This window comes from Phyllobates terribilis, unplaced genomic scaffold (assembly GCF_046119375.1).
Source record: "Phyllobates terribilis strain yellow unplaced genomic scaffold, ASM4611937v1 Scaffold_1__5_contigs__length_1240528914, whole genome shotgun sequence".
Lineage (NCBI taxonomy): Eukaryota > Metazoa > Chordata > Amphibia > Anura > Dendrobatidae > Phyllobates > Phyllobates terribilis.
The window spans coordinates 409,915,370-409,933,811 of record NW_027362761.1 but is presented as its reverse complement, the minus strand read 5'-3'; positions in this window follow the sequence as shown (position 1 = coordinate 409,933,811).

The following is an 18,442-nucleotide window of genomic DNA, read 5'->3' as shown; positions in this document are numbered from 1 at the left end:
GATCTTGTAGGAGTCTTCATAAAAATTGTTCCCATCTTTTGAAATGAAATACAAATTCTTAGGATTTTAAAGTAAAACACATGTTTTAGTTGTTATAGGAAATGCAGTATTTGATATTACAGAAACATTGTTGAATATACTTGTATAACTTGCAAATTACCTCCATAAATGTACCTACTAAGACACATTGTATTACCCAGTGAATACATTGACTCAGTATATTTATTACAAATGAAAAGACATCTATTTATTTGATGCTGAGCCCCCACAGGGTTTAGCTGAGCTGACCCGCTGAGAATAATTGTTTATTCTACTATATTTTGTGATCCTACAATCTCAAAATCCTAAATAAACTACATTTTGATAATGGCTTTGACATACTAATCTGTTTTGTACACTGGAGTAGGAAAATAGTATTATGCAAAAAAAACTTGCTTTCAAAGTACTTTTTTTCCATTTGACTTTTACATACCCTACAGATTGAAAAGATATAGAGTGAAAAGATTCCTGTTCTGAATAAAAGTGAATAAATAGCTGACCTAGTTTCTACTTTTCCACTTTCCATTTTATGTCATTTCAGTTATTTGTGTTTCTGTAAAATGAATGTAAGTTATAGTAAATTTAGAATTCGTTTGTTCTAGTACAAAAATAAGGTTCTTAAAAGGAATCTGTCAGTATGATTAACCCTACTAAGTCATCTATATGGGAATGCAGGTCATAGAAAGTTGAATAAAATGACACTGTGATATCTGCGATTCAATGTCTTATCCCAGAAAAAAAATTCTTATATGTAAGTAAGCTGGTAAGATTAGAGATGAGCGGTGTTCGACTTGAACTGTTCGCCAATCTCAAATTCGAGCTGTTTCGGGCGGTGTTCGAGCCGTTCGGCGAACACGAACAATTTGAAAAAAATTCAGCTGTTCGAGGTTATGTTCGATAACTGTTCGTGCACCAAAATCATAACTGGATTTTTTCTCAGTAATGCTGAAAATTAATGTTAATACGCAGTTTGAGTGTACAGCGGGGCGGGGGGAGGGGCATGGGATGGATCTCTGCAGAAATAATGAAGATCTCCATTTTTTTTTCTCTTTCCCGCATTTACAGTGGGGAGGTGCAATCTGTCAGCCTATCAGCAGCGCACACACGGAGCGAACTGCTTTTTTTCAGACAAGCAAGGGCATGTGTGATTGGCAGTGTATGTCACATGTCCTTGCCCTTTAAGACCCAGCCATTTTCCCCGTCGCCACCATTTTCTCACTGCTACAGCTGCGTGTTAGACAGCACCGCTGTTGCTGTGTGCGCTATACTTTGTTAATTTCAAGCCAATTTTCGCACAAATCTACAGATAGCTTGGGAGTAGGGAATAGTTGTGATTGCAGTCCTTTTAAGGACTAGGTTACATCATTTCCTATGACTTTTATCAGGCAGGTCTGTGCTCTTAAATAGATAGGTTGGGAGTAAAGACTAATTGTAATTTCAGTCCTTTTCAGGGCTAGGTTACATCAGTTCCTATTACTTTTATCAGGCAGGTCTCTGCTCTTAAATAGATAGGTTGGGAGTAAAGACTAATTGTAATTGCAGTCCTTTTCAGGGCTAGGTTACATCAGTTCCTATCACTTTTTGCCAGGCAGGTATGTTTTAGTGCTGTGCATGTTTTTTTCACAGCATTTGGCTAAATCTAGCAAAGCAAATCCTTTTTGGCCTCTTGCAGTGTGTGTTAGTCAGTGGAGTAGCCTATCTATGTTGCAAGGTACACCAACTGTGTATAGAATACCAATTTTTTTACTGCACCTAGTGAAGTAAAACCTTTTGGGCATAGCATCATTCTATTAGTCCATCTATACTAACCTCCACCAGGTTGCAAATTCAATATAATTTTTTTCTGCATCTAGCTCTGAAAAAATATTTCGGCTTATAGCAGTGTGTGGGACTTGTTCTATTAGTCCATCTATACTAACCTCCACCAGGTTGTAAATTCAATATAATTTTATCTGCATCTAGCTCTGAAAAAATATTTGGGCTTCGGCTTGTAGCAGTGTGTGGAACTTGTTCTATTAGTCCATCTATACTAACCTCCACCAGGTTGCAAATTCAATATAATTTTTTTCTGCATTTAGCTCTGAAAAAATATTTTGGCTTGTAGCGGTGTGTGGTACTTGTTCTATTAGTCCATCTATACTAACCTCCACCAGGTTGCAAATTCAATATAATTTTTTTCTGCATCTAGCTCTGAAAAAATATTTCGGCTTCGGCTTGTAGCAGTGGGTGGGACTTGTTCTATTAGTCGATCTATACTAACCTCCACCAGGTTGCAAATTCAATATAATTTTTTTCTGCATCTAGCTCTGAAAAAATATTTCGGCTTGTAGCAGTGTGTGGGACTTGTTCTGTCCGTCCATCTATACTAACCTCCACCAGGTTGCAAATTCAATAAAAAAATTTCTGCACCTAGCTCTGAAAAAATATTTCGGCTTGTATCAGTGTGTGGGACTTGTTCGATTAGTCCATCTATACTAACCTCCACCAGGTTGCAAAGTCAATATAATTTTTATCTGCATATAGCTCTGAAAAAATATTTGGGCTTCGGCTTGTATCCGTGTGTGGGACTTGTTCTATTGGTCCATCTATACTAACCTCCAACAGGTTGTAAATTCAATATAATTTTTTTCGGCATCTAGCTCTGAAAAAATATTTTGGCTTGTAGCAGTGTGTGGGACTTGTTCTATTAGTCCATCTGTACTAACCTCCACCAGGATGCAAATTCAATAAAAAAAATTTCTACATCTAGCTCTGAAAAATTATTTCAGCTTGTGGCAGTGTGTGGGACTTGTTCTATTAGTCCATCTATTCTAACCTCCACCAGGTTGCAAATTGAATATAATTTTTTCTGCATCTAGCTCTGATAAAATATTTGGGCTTCGGCTTGAAGCAGTGTGTGGGACTTGTTCGATTAGTCCATCTATACTAACCTCCACCAGGTTGCAAATTCAATATAATTTTTTTCTGCATCTGGCTCTGAAAAAATATTTCGGCTTGAAGCAATGTGTGGGACTTGTTCTATTAGTCCAACTATACTAACCTCCACCAGGGTGCAAATTCAATATGATTTTTTCTGCATCTAGCTCTGAAAAAATATTTCGGCTTGTAGCTGTGTGTGGGACTTGTTCTATTAGTCCATCTACACTAACCTCCACCAGGTTGCAAAATCAATATAATTTTTTTCTGCATCTAGCTCAGAAAAAATATTTCGGCTTGTAGCAGTGTGTGGGACTTGTTCTGTTAGTGCATCTATACTAATCTCTACCAGGTTGCAAATTCAATAAAAAAAATTTCTGCATCTAGCTCTGAAAAAATATTTCGGCTTGTATCAGTGTGTGGGACTTGTTCGATTAGTCCATCTATACTAACCTCCACCAGGTTGCAAATTCAATGTAATTTTTTTCTGCATCTAGCTCAGAAAAAATATTTTGGCTTGTAGCGGTGTGTGGGACTATTTCTATTAGTCCATCTATAATAACCTCCATCAGGTTGCAAATTCAATATAATTTTTTTCTGCATCTAGCTCTGAAAAAATATTTCGGCTTGTAGCAGTGTGTGGGACTTGTTCTATTAGTCCATCTATACTTACCTCCACCAGGTTGCAAATTCAATATAATTTTTTTCTGCATCTAGCTCTGAAAAAATATTTCGGGTTGTAGCGGTGTGTGGGACTTGTTCTATTAGTCCATCTATAATAACCTCCACCAGGTTGCAAATTCAATATAATTTTTTTCTGCATCTAGATCAGAAAAAATATTTCGGCTTGTAGCAGTGTGTGGGACTTGTTCTATTAGTCCATCTATACTAACCTCCACCAGGTTGCAAAGTCAATATAATTTTTATCTGCATATAGCTCTGAAAAAATATTTGGGCTTCGGCTTGTATCCGTGTGTGGGACTTGTTCTATTGGTCCATCTACACTAACCTCCAACAGGTTGTAAATTCAATATAATTTTTTTCGGCATCTAGCTCTGAAAAAATATTTCGGCTTGTAGCAGTGTGTGGGACTTGTTCTATTAGTCCATCTGTACTAACCTCCACCAGGATGCAAATTCAATAAAAAAAATTTCTGCATCTAGCTCTGAAAAATTATTTCAGCTTGTGGCAGTGTGTGGGACTTGTTCTATTAGTCCATCTTTTCTAACCTCCACCAGGTTGCAAATTCAATATAATTTTTTCTGCATCTAGCTCTGAAAAAATATTTGGGCTTCGGCTTGAAGCAGTGTGTGGGACTTGTTCTATTAGTCCATCTATACTAACCTCCACCAGGTTGCAAATTCAATATAATTTTTTTCTGCATCTGGCTCTGAAAAAATATTTCGGTTTGAAGCAATGTGTGGGACTTGTTCTATTAGTCCATCTATACTAACCTCCACCAGGGTGCAAATTCAATATGATTTTTTCTGCATCTAGCTCTGAAAAAATATTTCGGCTTGTAGCTGTGTGTGGGACTTGTTCTATTAGTCCATCTACACTAACCTCCACCAGGTTGCAAAATCAATATAATTTTTTTCTGCATCTAGCTCAGAAAAAATATTTCGGCTTGAAGCAGTGTGTGGGACTTGTTCTGTTAGTGCATCTATACTAATCTCTACCAGGTTGCAAATTCAATAAAAAAAATTTCTGCATCTAGCTCTGAAAAAATATTTCGGCTTGTATCAGTGTGTGGGACTTGTTCGATTAGTCCATCTATACTAACCTCCACCAGGTTGCAAATTCAATGTAATTTTTTTCTACATCTAGCTTAGAAAAAATATTTTGGCTTGTAGCAGTGTGTGGGACTATTTCTATTAGTCCATCTATAATAACCTCCACCAGGTTGCAAATTCAATATAATTTTTTTCTGCATCTAGCTCTGAAAAAATATTTTGGCTTGTAGCAGTGTGTGGGACTTGTTCTATTAGTCCATCTATACTCACCTCCACCAGGTTGCAAATTCAATATAATTTTTTTCTGCATCTAGCTCTGAAAAAATATTTCGGGTTGTAGCGGTGTGTGGGACTTGTTCTATTAGTTCATCTATAATAACCTCCACCAGGTTGCAAATTCAATATAATTTTTTTCTGCATCTAGATCAGAAAAAATATTTCGGCTTCTAGCAGTGTGTGGGACTTGTTCTATTAGTCCATCTATACTAACCTCCACCAGGTTGCAAATTCAATATAATTTTTATCTGCATCTAGCTCTGAACAAATATTTGGGCTTCGGCTTGTAGCAGTGTGTGGGACTTGTTATATTAGTCCATCTATACTAACCTCCACCGGGTTGCAAATTCAATATAATTTTTTTCTGCATCTAGCTCTGAAAAAATATTTTGGCTTGTAGCAGTGTGTTGGACTTGTTCTATTAGTCCATCTATACTAACCTCCACCAGGTTGCAAATTCAAAATAATTTTTTTCTGCATCTAGCTCTGAAAAAATATTTCGGCTTTTAGCAGTGTGTGGGACTTGTTCTATTAGTCCATCTATACTAACTTCCACCAGGTTGCAAATTCAATATAATTTTTTTCTGCATCTAGCTCTGAAAAATTATTTCGGCTTCGGCTTGTAGCAGTGTGTGGGACTTGTTCTATTAGTCCATCTATACTAACCTCCACCAGGTTGCAAATTCAATATAATTTTTTTCTGCATCTAGCTCTGAAAATATATTTTGGCTTGTAGCAGTGTGTGGGACTTGTTCTGTTAGTCCATCTATACTAATCTCCACCAGGTTGCAAATTCAATAAAAAAATTTCTGCCTCTAGCTCTGAAAAAGTATTTCGGCTTGTATCAGTGTGTGGGACTTGTTCGATTAGTCCATCTATACTAACCTCCACCAGGGTGCATATTCAATATAATTTTTTTCTGCATCTAGCTCTGAAAAAATATTTCTGCTTGTAGCAGTATGTCGAACTTGTTCTATTCGTCCATCTATACTAACCTCCACCAGGATGCAAATACAATATAATTTTTTTATGCATCTAGCTCTGAAAAATTATTTCAGCTTGTAGCAGTGTGTGGAACTTGTTCTATTCGTCCATCTATACTAACCTCCACCAGGTTGCAAATTCAATATAATTTTTTTCTGCATCTAGCTCAGGAAAAATATTTTGGCTTGTAGCATTGTGTGGGACTTGATCCATTAGTCCATCTATAGTAACCTCCACCAGGTTGCAAATTCAATATAATTTTTATCTGCATCTAGCTCTGAAAAAATATTTGTGCTTCGGCTTGTAGCAGTGTGTGGAACTTGTTCTATTAGTCCATCTATACTAACCTCTACCAGGTTGCAAATTCAATATAATTTTTTTCTGCATCTAGCTCTGAAAAAATATTTTGGCTTGTAGGAGTGTGTGGGACTTGTTCTGTCAGTCCATCTATACTAACCTCCACCAGGTTGCAAATTCAATAAAAAAAAATCTGCACCTAGCTCTGAAAAAATATTTTGGCTTGTATCAGTGTGTGGGACTTGTTCAATTAGTCCATCTATACTAACCTCCACCAGGTTGCAAAGTCAATATAATTTTCATCTGCGTATAGCTTTGAAAAAATATTTGTGCATCGGCTTGTATCAGTGTGTGGGACTTGTTCTATTAGTCCATCTATACTAGCCTCCACCAGGATGGAAATTCAATAAAAAAAATTTCTGCATCTAGCTCTGAAAAATTATTTCAGCTTGTGGCAGTGTGTTGGACTTGTTCTATTAGTCCATCTATACTAACCTCCACCAGGTTGCAAATTCAATATAATTTTTTCTGCATCTACCTCTGAAAAAATAATTCGGCTTGTAGCAGTGTGTGGGACTTGTTCGATTAGTCCATCTATACTAACCTGCACCAGGTTGCAAATTCAATATAATTTTTATCTGCTTCTAGCCCTGATAATATATTTGGGATTAGGCTTGTAGCAGTGTGTGGGACTGGTTCTATTAGTCCATCTATACTAACCTCCACCAGGTTGCAAATTCAATATACTTTTTTTCTGCATCTAGCTCTGAAAAAATATTTCGGCTTGAAGCAATGTGTGAGACTTGTTCTATTAGTCCATCTATACTAACCTCCACCAGGTTGCAAATTCAATATAATTTTTTTCTGCATCTAGCTCTGAAAAAATATTTCGGCTTGTAGCTGTGTGTGGGACTTGTTCTATTGGTCCATCTACACTAACCTCCAGCAGGTTGCAAAATCAATATATTTTTTTTCTGAATCTAGCTCTGAAAAAATATTTCGGCTTGTAGCAGTGTGTGGGACTTGTTCTGTTAGTCCATCTATACTAATCTCCACCAGGTTGCAAATTCAATAAAAAAAATTTCTGCATCTAGCTCTGAAAAAATATTTACGCTTGTATCAGTGTGTGGGACTTGTTCGATTAGTCCATCTATACTAACCTCCACCAGGTTGCAAATTCAATATAATTGTTTTCTGCATCTAGCTCTGAAAAAATATTTTGGCTTGTAGCAGTGTGTGGGACTATTTCTATTAGTCTATCTATAATAACCTCCACCAGGTTGCAAATTCAATATAATTTTTTTCTGCATCTAGCTCTGAAAAAATATTTCGGCTTATAGCATTGTGTGGGACTTGTTCTATTAGTCCATCTATACTCACCTCCACCAGGTTGCAAATTCAATATAATTTTTTTCTGCATCTAGCTCTGAAAAAATATTTCGGCTTGTAGTGGTGTGTGGTACTTGTTCTATTCGTCCATCTATAATAACCTCCACCAGGTTCCAAATTCAATATCATTTTTTTCTGCATCTAGCTCAGAAAAAATATTTCGGCTTGTAGCAGTGTGTGGGACTTGTTCTATTAGTCCATCTATACTAACCTCCACCAGGTTGCAAATTCAATAAAATTTTTATCTGCATCTAGCTCTGAACAAATATTTGGGCTTCGGCTTGCAGCAGTGTGTAGGACTTGTTCTATTAGTCCATCTATACTAACCTCCACCAGGTTGCAAATTCAATATAATTTTTTTCTGCATCTAGCTCTGAAAAAATATTTTGGCTTGAAGCAGTGTTTTGGACTTGTTCTATTAGTCCATCTATACTAACCTCCACCAGGTTGCAAATTCAATATAATTTTTTTATGCATCTAGCTCTGAAAAAATGTTTCGGCTTGAAGCAGTGTGTTGGACTTGTTCTACTTGTCCATCTATACTAACCTCCACCAGGTTGCAAATTCAATATAATTTTTTTCTCCATCTAGCTCTGAAAAAATATTTGGGCTTCGGCTTGTAGCAGTGTGTGGGACTTGCTCTATTAGTCCATCTATGCTAACCTCCACCAGGTTGCATATTCAATTTAATTTGTTTCTGCATCTAGCTCTGAAAAAATATTTTGGCTTGTAGCAGTGTGTGGGACTTGCTCTATTAGTCCATCTATACTAACCTCCACCAGGTTGCAAATTCAATATAATTTTTTTCTGCTTCTAGCTCTGAAAAAATATTTAGGCTTGTAGCTGTGTGTGGGACTTGTTCTATTGGTCCATCTACACTAACCTCCACCAGGTTGCAAAATCAATATAATTTTTTTCTGCATCTAGCTCAGAAAAAATATTTCGGCTTGTAGCAGTGTGTGGGACTTGTTCTGTTAGTCCATCTATACTAATCTCCACCAGGTTGCAAATTCAATAAAAAAAATTTCTGCATCTAGCTCTGAAAAAATATTTCGGCTTGTATCAGTGTGTGGGACTTGTTCGATTAGTCCATCTATACTAACCTCCACCAGGTTGCAAATTCAATATAATTTTTTTCTGCATCTAGCTCTGAAAAAATATTTCGGCTTGTAGCAGTGTGTGGGACTATTTCTATTAGTCTATCTATAATAACCTCCACCAGGTTGCAAATTCAATATAATTTTTTTCTGCATCTAGCTCTGAAAAAATATTTCGGCTTGTAGCATTGTGTGGGACTTGTTCTATTAGTCCATCTATACTCACCTCCACCAGGTTGCAAATTCAATATAATTTTTTTCTGCATCTAGCTCTGAAAAAATATTTCGGCTTCGGCTTGCAGCAGTGTGTAGGACTTGTTCTATTAGTCCATCTATACTAACCTCCACCAGGTTGCAAATTCAATATAATTTTTTTCTGCATCTAGCTCTGAAAAAATATTTTGGCTTGAAGCAGTGTGTTGGACTTGTTCTATTAGTCCATCTATACTAACCTCCACCAGGTTGCAAATTCAATATAATTTTTTTATGCATCTAGCTCTGAAAAAATATTTCGGCTTGAAGCAGTGTGTTGGACTTGTTCTACTTGTCCATCTATACTAACCTCCACCAGGTTGCAAATTCAATATAATTTTTTTCTGCATCTAGCTCTGAAAAAATATTTGGGCTTCGGCTTGTAGCAGTGTGTGGGACTTGCTCTATTAGTCCATCTATGCTAACCTCCACCAGGTTGCATATTCAATTTAAATTGTTTCTGCATCTAGCTCTGAAAAAATATTTTGGCTTGTAGCAGTGTGTGGGACTTGTTCTATTAGTCCATCTATACTAACCTCCATCAGTTTGCAAATTCAATATAATTTTTTTCTGCATCTAGCTCTGAAAAAATATTTTGGCTTGAAGCAGTGTGTTGGACTTGTTCTATTAGTCCATCTATACTAACCTCCACCAGGTTGCAAATTCAATATAATTTTTTTCTGCATCTAGCTCTGAAAAAATATTTCGGCTTGTAGCAGTGTGTGGGACTTGTTCTATCAGTCCATCTACACTAACCTCCACCAGGTTGCAAATTCAATATAATTTTTATCTGCATCTAGCTCTGAAAAAATATTTGGGCTACGGCTTATAGTAGTGTGTGGGACTTGTTCTATTAGTTCAACTATACTAACCTCCATCAGCTTGCAAATTCAATATAATTTTTTTCTGCATCTAGCTCTGAAAAAATATTTTGGCTTGAAGCAGTGTGTTGGACTTGTTCTATTAGTCCATCTATACCAACCTCCACCAGGTTGCAAATTCAATATAATTTTTTTCTGCATCTAGCTCTGAAAAAATATTTTGGCATGTAGGAGTGTTTGGGACTTGTTCTATTAGTCCATCTATACTAACCTTCACCAGGTTGCAAATTCAATATAATTTTTTTCTGCATCTAGCTCTGAAAAAATATTTCGGCTTGTAGCAGTGTGTGGGACTTGTTCTATTAGTCCATCTATACTAACCTCCATCAGGTTGCAAATTCAATATAATTTTTTTCTGCATCTAGCTCAGAAAAAATATTTCGGCTTGTAGCAGTGTGTGGGACTTGTTCTGTTAGTCCATCTATACTAATCTCCACCAGGTTGCAAATTCAATAAAAAAAATTTCTGCATCTAGCTCTGAAAAAATATTTCGGCTTGAAGCAGTGTGTTGGACTTGTTCTATTTGTCCATCTATACTAACCTCCACCAGGTTGCAAATTCAATATAATTTTTTTCTGCATCTAGCTCTGAAGAAATATTTGGGCTACTTCTTGTAGCAGTGTGTGGGACTTATTCTATTAGTCGATCTATACTAACCTCCACCAGGTTGCAAATTCAATATAATTTTTATCTGCATCTAGCTCTGGAAAAATATTTGGGCTACGGCTTATAGTAGTGTGTGGGACTTGTTCTATTAGTTCAACTATACTAACCTCCATCAGGTTGCAAATTCAATATAATTTTTTTCTGCATCCAGCTCTGAAAAAATATTTTGGCTTGAAGCAGTGTGTTGGACTTGTTCTATTAGTCCATCTATACCAACCTCCACCAGGTTGCAAATTCAATATAATTTTTTTCTGCATCTAGCTCTGAAAAAATATTTTGGCTTGTAGCAGTGTGTGGGACTTGTTCTATTAGTCCATGTATACTAACCTCCACCAGGTTGCAAATTCAATATAATTTTTATCTGCATCTAGCTCTGAAAAAATATTTGGGCTTCAGATTGTAGCAGTGTGTGGGATTTGCTCTATTAGTCCATCTATGCTAACCTCCACCAGGTTGCATATTCAATATAATTTGTTTCTGCATCTAGCTCTGAAAAAATATTTTGGCTTGTAGCAGTGTGTGGGACTTGTTCTATTAGTCCATCTATACTAACCTCCACCAGGTTGCAAGTTCAAAATAATTTTTTACTGCATCTAGCTCTGAAAAAATATTTCGGCTTATAGTAGTGTGTGGGACTTGTTCTATTAGTTCATCTATACTAACCTCCATCAGTTTGCAAATTCAATATAATTTTTTTCTGCATCTAGCTCTGAAAAAATATTTTGGCTTGAAGCAGTGTGTTGGACTTGTTCTATTAGTCCATCTATACTAACCTCCACCAGGTTGCAAATTCAATATAATTTTTTTCTGCATCTAGCTCTGAAAAAATATTTCGGCTTGAAGCAGCTTGGTGGACTTGTTCTATTTGTCCATCTATACTAACCTCCACCAGGTTGCAAATTCAATATAATTTTTTTCTGCATCTAGCTCAGAAAAAATATTTTCGCTTGTTGCAGTGTGTGGGACTTGTTCCTTTAGTCCATCTATACTAACCTCCACCAGGTTGCAAATTCAATATAATTTTTATCTGCATCTAGCTCTGAAAAAATATTTGGGCTTCGGCTTGTAGCAGTGTGTGGGACTTGTTCTATTAATCCATCTATACTAACCTCCACCAGGTTGCAAATTCAATATAATTTTTTTCTGCATCTAGCTCTGAAAAAATATTTCGGCTTGTAGCAGTGTGTGGGATTTGTTCTATTAGTCCATCTATACTAACCTCCACCAGGATGCAAATTCAATATAATTTTTTTCTGCATCTAGCTCTGAAAAATTATTTCAGCTTGTGGCAGTGTGTGGGACTTGGTCTATTAGTCCGTCTATACTAACCTCCACCAGGTTGCAAATTCAATATAATTTTTTCTGCATCTAGCTCTGAAAAAATATTTTGGCTTGTAGCAGTGTGTGGGACTTGTTCTATTAGTCCATGTATACTAACCTCCACCAGGTTGCAAATTCAATATAATTTTTATCTGCATCTAGCTCTGAAAAAATATTTGGGCTTCGGCTTGTAGCAGTGTGTGGGACTTGCTCTATTAGTCCATCTATGCTAACCTCCACCAGGTTGAAAATTCAATATAATTTGTTTCTGCATCTAGCTCTGAAAAAATATTTTGGCATGTAGGAGTGTGTGGGACTTGTTCTATTAGTCCATCTATACTAACCTCCATCAGGTTGCAAATTCAATATAATTTTTTTCTGCATCTAGCTCAGAAAAAATATTTCGGCTTGTAGCAGTGTGTGGGACTTGTTCTGTTAGTCCATCTATACTAATCTCCACCAGGATGCAAATTCAATAAAAAAAAATTCTGCATCTAGCTCTGAAAAAATATTTCGGCTTGAAGCAGTGTGTTGGACTTGTTCTATTTGTCCATCTATACTAACCTCCACCAGGTTGCAAATTCAATATAATTTTTTTCTGCATCTAGCTCTGAAAAAATATTTGGGCTACTTCTTGTAGCAGTGTGTGGGACTTATTCTATTAGTCGATCTATACTAACCTCCACCAGGTTGCAAATTCAAGATACATTTTTTTCTGCATCTAGCTCTGAAAAAATATTTCGGCTTGTAGCAGTGCATGGGACTTGTTATATTAGTCCATCTATACTAACCTCCACCAGGTTGCAAATTCAATATAATTTTTTTCTGCATCGAGCTCTGAAAAAATATTTCGGCTTGTAGCAGTGTGCGGGACTTGTTCTATTAGTCCATCTATACTAACCTCCACCAGGTTGCAAATTCAATATAATTTTTTTCTGCATCTAGCTCAGAAAAAATATTTTCGCTTGTAGCAGTGTGTGGGACTTGTTCCATTAGTCCATCTATACTAACCTCCACCAGGTTGCAAATTCAATATAATTTTTATCTGCATCTAGCTCTGAAAAAATATTTGGGCTTCGGCTTGTAGCAGTGTGTGGGACTTGTTCTATTAATCCATCTATACTAACCTCCACCAGGTTGCAAATTCAATATAATTTTTTTCTGCATCTAGCTCTGAAAAAATATTTGGGCTATGGCTTATAGTAGTGTGTGGGACTTGTTCTAATAGTTCAACTATACTAACCTCCATCAGGTTGCAAATTCAATATAATTTTTTTCTGCATCTAGCTCCGAAAAAATATTTTGGCTTGAAGCAGTGTGTTGGACTTGTTCTATTAGTCCATCTATACCAACCTCCACCAGGTTGCAAATTCAATATAATTTTTTTCTGCATCTAGCTCTGAAAAAATATTTTGGCTTGTAGCAGTGTGTGGGACTTGTTCTATTAGTCCATGTATACTAACCTCCACCAGGTTGCAAATTCAATATAATTTTATCTGCATCTAGCTCTGAAAAAATATTTGGGCTTCGGCTTGTAGCAGTGTGTGGGATTTGCTCTATTAGTCTATCTATGCTAACCTCCACCAGGTTGCATATTCAATATAATTTGTTTCTGCATCTAGCTCTGAAAAAATATTTTGGCTTGTAGCAGTGTGTGGGACTTGTTTCTATTAGTCCATCTATACTAACCTCCACCAGGTTGCAATTTCAAAATAATTTTTTTCTGCATCTAGCTCTGAAAAAATATTTCGGCTTATAGTAGTGTGTGGGACTTGTTCTATTAGTTCATCTATACTAACCTCCATCAGTTTGCAAATTCAATATAATTTTTTTCTGCATCTAGCTCTGAAACAATATTTTGGCTGGAAGCAGTGTGTTGGACTTCTTCTATTAGTCCATCTATACTAACCTCCACCAGGTTGCAAATTCAATATAAATTTTTTTCTGCATCTAGCTCTGAAAAAATATTTCGGCTTGAAGCAGTGTGGTGGACTTGTTCTATTTGTCCATCTATACTAACCTCCACCAGGTTGCAAATTCAATATAATTTTTATCTGCATCTAGCTCTGAAAAAATATTTGGGCTTCGGCTTGTAGCAGTGTGTGGGACTTGCTCTATTAGTCCGTCTATGCTAACCTTCACCAGGTTGCAAATTCAATATAATTTGTTTCTGCATCTAGCGCTGAAAAAATATTTTGGCATGTAGCAGTGTGTGGGACTTGTTCTATTAGTCCATCTATACTAACCTTCACCAGGTTGCAAATTCAATATAATTTTTTTCTGCATCTAGCTCTGAAAAAATATTTCGGCTTGTAGCAGTGTGTGGGACTTGTTCTATTAGTCCATCTATACTAACCTCCATCAGGTTGCAAATTCAATATAATTTTTTTCTGCATCTAGCTCAGAAAAAATATTTTGGCTTGTAGCAGTGTGTGGGACTTGTTCTGTTAGTCCATCTATACTAATCTCCACCAGGTTGCAAATTCAATAAAAAAAATTTCTGCATCTAGCTCTGAAAAAATATTTCGGCTTGAAGCAGTGTGTTGGACTTGTTCTATTTGTCCATCTATACTAACCTCCACCAGGTTTCAAATTCAGTATAATTTTTTTCTGCATATAGCTCTGAAAAAATATTTGGGCTACTTCTTGTAGCAGTGTGTGGGACTTATTCTATTAGTCGATCTATACTAACCTCCACCAGGTTGCAAATTCAAGATACATTTTTTTCTGCATCTAGCTCTGAAAAAATATTTCGGCTTGTAGCAGTGTATGGGACTTGTTCTATTAGTCCATCTATACTAACCTCCACCAGGTTGCAAATTCAATATAATTTTTTTCTGCATCGAGCTCTGAAAAAATATTTCGGCTTGTAGCAGTGTGCGGGACTTGTTCTATTAGTCCATCTATACTAACCTCCACCAGGTTGCAAATTCAATATAATTTTTTTCTGCATCTAGCTCAGAAAAAATATTTTCGCTTGTAGCAGTGTGTGGGACTTGTTCCATTAGTCCATCTATACTAACCTCCACCAGGTTGCAAATTCAATATAATTTTTATCTGCATCTAGCTCTGAAAAAATATTTGGGCTTTGGCTTGTAGCAGTGTGTGGGACTTGTTCTATTAGTCCATCTATACTAACCTCCACCAGGTTGCAAATTCAATATAATTTTTCTCTGCATCTAGCTCTGAAAAAATATTTCGGCTTGTAGCAGTGTGTGGGATTTGTTCTATTAGTCCATCTATACTAACCTCCACCAGGATGCAAATTCAATATAATTTTTTTCTGCATCTAGCTCTGAAAAAATATTTTGGCTTGTAGCAGTGTGTGGGATTTGTTCTATTAGTCCATCTATACTAACCTCCACCAGGATGCAAATTCAATATAATTTTTTCTGCATCTAGCTCTGAAAAAATATTTTGGCTTGTAGCAGTGTGTGGGACTTGTTCTATTAGTCCATGTATACTAACCTCCACCAGGTTGCAAATTCAATATAATTTTTATCTGCATCTAGCTCTGAAAAAATATTTGGGCTTCGGCTTGTAGCAGTGTGTGGGACTTGCTCTATTAGTCCATCTATGCTAACCTCCACCAGGTTGCAAATTCAATATAATTTGTTTCTGCATCTAGCTCTGAAAAAATATTTTGGCATGTAGGAGTGTGTGGGACTTGTTCTATTAGTCCATCTATACTAACCTCCATCAGGTTGCAAATTCAATATAATTTTTTTCTGCATCTAGCTCAGAAAAAATATTTCGGCTTGTAGCAGTGTGTGGGACTTGTTCTGTTAGTCCATCTATACTAATCTCCACCAGGTTGCAAATTCAATAAAAAAAAATTCTGCATCTAGCTCTGAAAAAATATTTCGGCTTGAAGCAGTGTGTTGGACTTGTTCTATTTGTCCATCTATACTAACCTCCACCAGGTTGCAAATTCAATATAATTTTTTTCTGCATCTAGCTCTGAAAAAATATTTGGGCTACTTCTTGTAGCAGTGTGTGGGACTTATTCTATTAGTCGATCTATACTAACCTCCACCAGGTTGCAAATTCAAGATACATTTTTTTCTGCATCTAGCTCTGAAAAAATATTTCGGCTTGTAGCAGTGCATGGGACTTGTTATATTAGTCCATCTATACTAACCTCCACCAGGTTGCAAATTCAATATAATTTTTTTCTGCATCGAGCTCTGAAAAAATATTTCGGCTTGTAGCAGTGTGCGGGACTTGTTCTATTAGTCCATCTATACTAACCTCCACCAGGTTGCAAATTCAATATAATTTTTTTCTGCATCTAGCTCAGAAAAAATATTTTCGCTTGTAGCAGTGTGTGGGACTTGTTCCATTAGTCCATCTATACTAACCTCCACCAGGTTGCAAAATCAATATAATTTTTATCTGCATCTAGCTCTGAAAAAATATTTGGGCTTCGGCTTGTAGCAGTGTGTGGGACCTGTTCTATTAATCCATCTATACTAACCTCCACCAGGTTGCAAATTCAATATAATTTTTTTCTGCATCTAGCTCTGAAAAAATATTTGGGCTATGGCTTATAGTAGTGTGTGGGACTTGTTCTATTAGTTCAACTATACTAACCTCCATCAGGTTGCAAATTCAATATAATTTTTTTCTGCATCTAGCTCCGAAAAAATATTTTGGCTTGAAGCAGTGTGTTGGACTTGTTCTATTAGTCCATCTATACCAACCTCCACCAGGTTGCAAATTCAATATAATTTTTTTCTGCATCTAGCTCTGAAAAAATATTTTGGCTTGTAGCAGTGTGTGGGACTTGTTCTATTAGTCCATGTATACTAACCTCCACCAGGTTGCAAATTCAATATAATTTTATCTGCATCTAGCTCTGAAAAAATATTTGGGCTTCGGCTTGTAGCAGTGTGTGGGATTTGCTCTATTAGTCTATCTATGCTAACCTCCACCAGGTTGCATATTCAATATAATTTGTTTCTGCATCTAGCTCTGAAAAAATATTTTGGCTTGTAGCAGTGTGTGGGACTTGTTCTAGTAGTCCATCTATACTAACCTCCACCAGGTTGCAATTTCAAAATAATTTTTTTCTGCATCTAGCTCTGAAAAAATATTTCGGCTTATAGTAGTGTGTGGGACTTGTTCTATTAGTTCATCTATACTAACCTCCATCAGTTTGCAAATTCAATATAATTTTTTTCTGCATCTAGCTCTGAAACAATATTTTGGCTGGAAGCAGTGTGTTGGACTTCTTCTATTAGTCCATCTATACTAACCTCCACCAGGTTGCAAATTCAATATAAATTTTTTTCTGCATCTAGCTCTGAAAAAATATTTCGGCTTGAAGCAGTGTGGTGGACTTGTTCTATTTGTCCATCTATACTAACCTCCACCAGGTTGCAAATTCAATATAATTTTTATCTGCATCTAGCTCTGAAAAAATATTTGGGCTTCGGCTTGTAGCAGTGTGTGGGACTTGCTCTATTAGTCCGTCTATGCTAACCTTCACCAGGTTGCAAATTCAATATAATTTGTTTCTGCATCTAGCGCTGAAAAAATATTTTGGCATGTAGCAGTGTGTGGAACTTGTTCTATTAGTCCATCTATACTAACCTTCACCAGGTTGCAAATTCAATATAATTTTTTTCTGCATCTAGCTCTGAAAAAATATTTCGGCTTGTAGCAGTGTGTGGGACTTGTTCTATTAGTCCATCTATACTAACCTCCATCAGGTTGCAAATTCAATATAATTTTTTTCTGCATCTAGCTCAGAAAAAATATTTCGGCTTGTAGCAGTGTGTGGGACTTGTTCTGTTAGTCCATCTATACTAATCTCCACCAGGTTGCAAATTCAATAAAAAAAATTTCTGCATCTAGCTCTGAAAAAATATTTCGGCTTGAAGCAGTGTGTTGGACTTGTTCTATTTGTCCATCTATACTAACCTCCACCAGGTTTCAAATTCAGTATAATTTTTTTCTGCATCTAGCTCTGAAAAAATATTTGGGCTACTTCTTGTAGCAGTGTGTGGGACTTATTCTATTAGTCGATCTATACTAACCTCCACCAGGTTGCAAATTCAAGATACATTTTTTTCTGCATCTAGCTCCGAAAAAATATTTCGGCTTGTAGCAGTGCATGGGACTTGTTCTATTAGTCCATCTATACTAACCTCCACCAGGTTGCAAATTCAATATAATTTTTTTCTGCATCGAGCTCTGAAAAAATATTTCGGCTTGTAGCAGTGTGCGGGACTTGTTCTATTAGTCCATCTATACTAACCTCCACCAGGTTGCGAATTCAATATAATTTTTTTCTGCATCTAGCTCAGAAAAAATATTTTCGCTTGTAGCAGTGTGTGGGACTTGTTCCATTAGTCCATCTATACTAACCTCCACCAGGTTGCAAATTCAATATAATTTTTATCTGCATCTAGCTCTGAAAAAATATTTGGGCTTCGGCTTGTAGCAGTGTGTGGGATTTGTTCTATTAGTCCATCTATACTAACCTCCACCAGGTTGCAAATTCAATATAATTTTTCTCTGCATCTAGCTCTGAAAAAATATTTCGGCTTGTAGCAGTGTGTGGGATTTGTTCTATTAGTCCATCTAT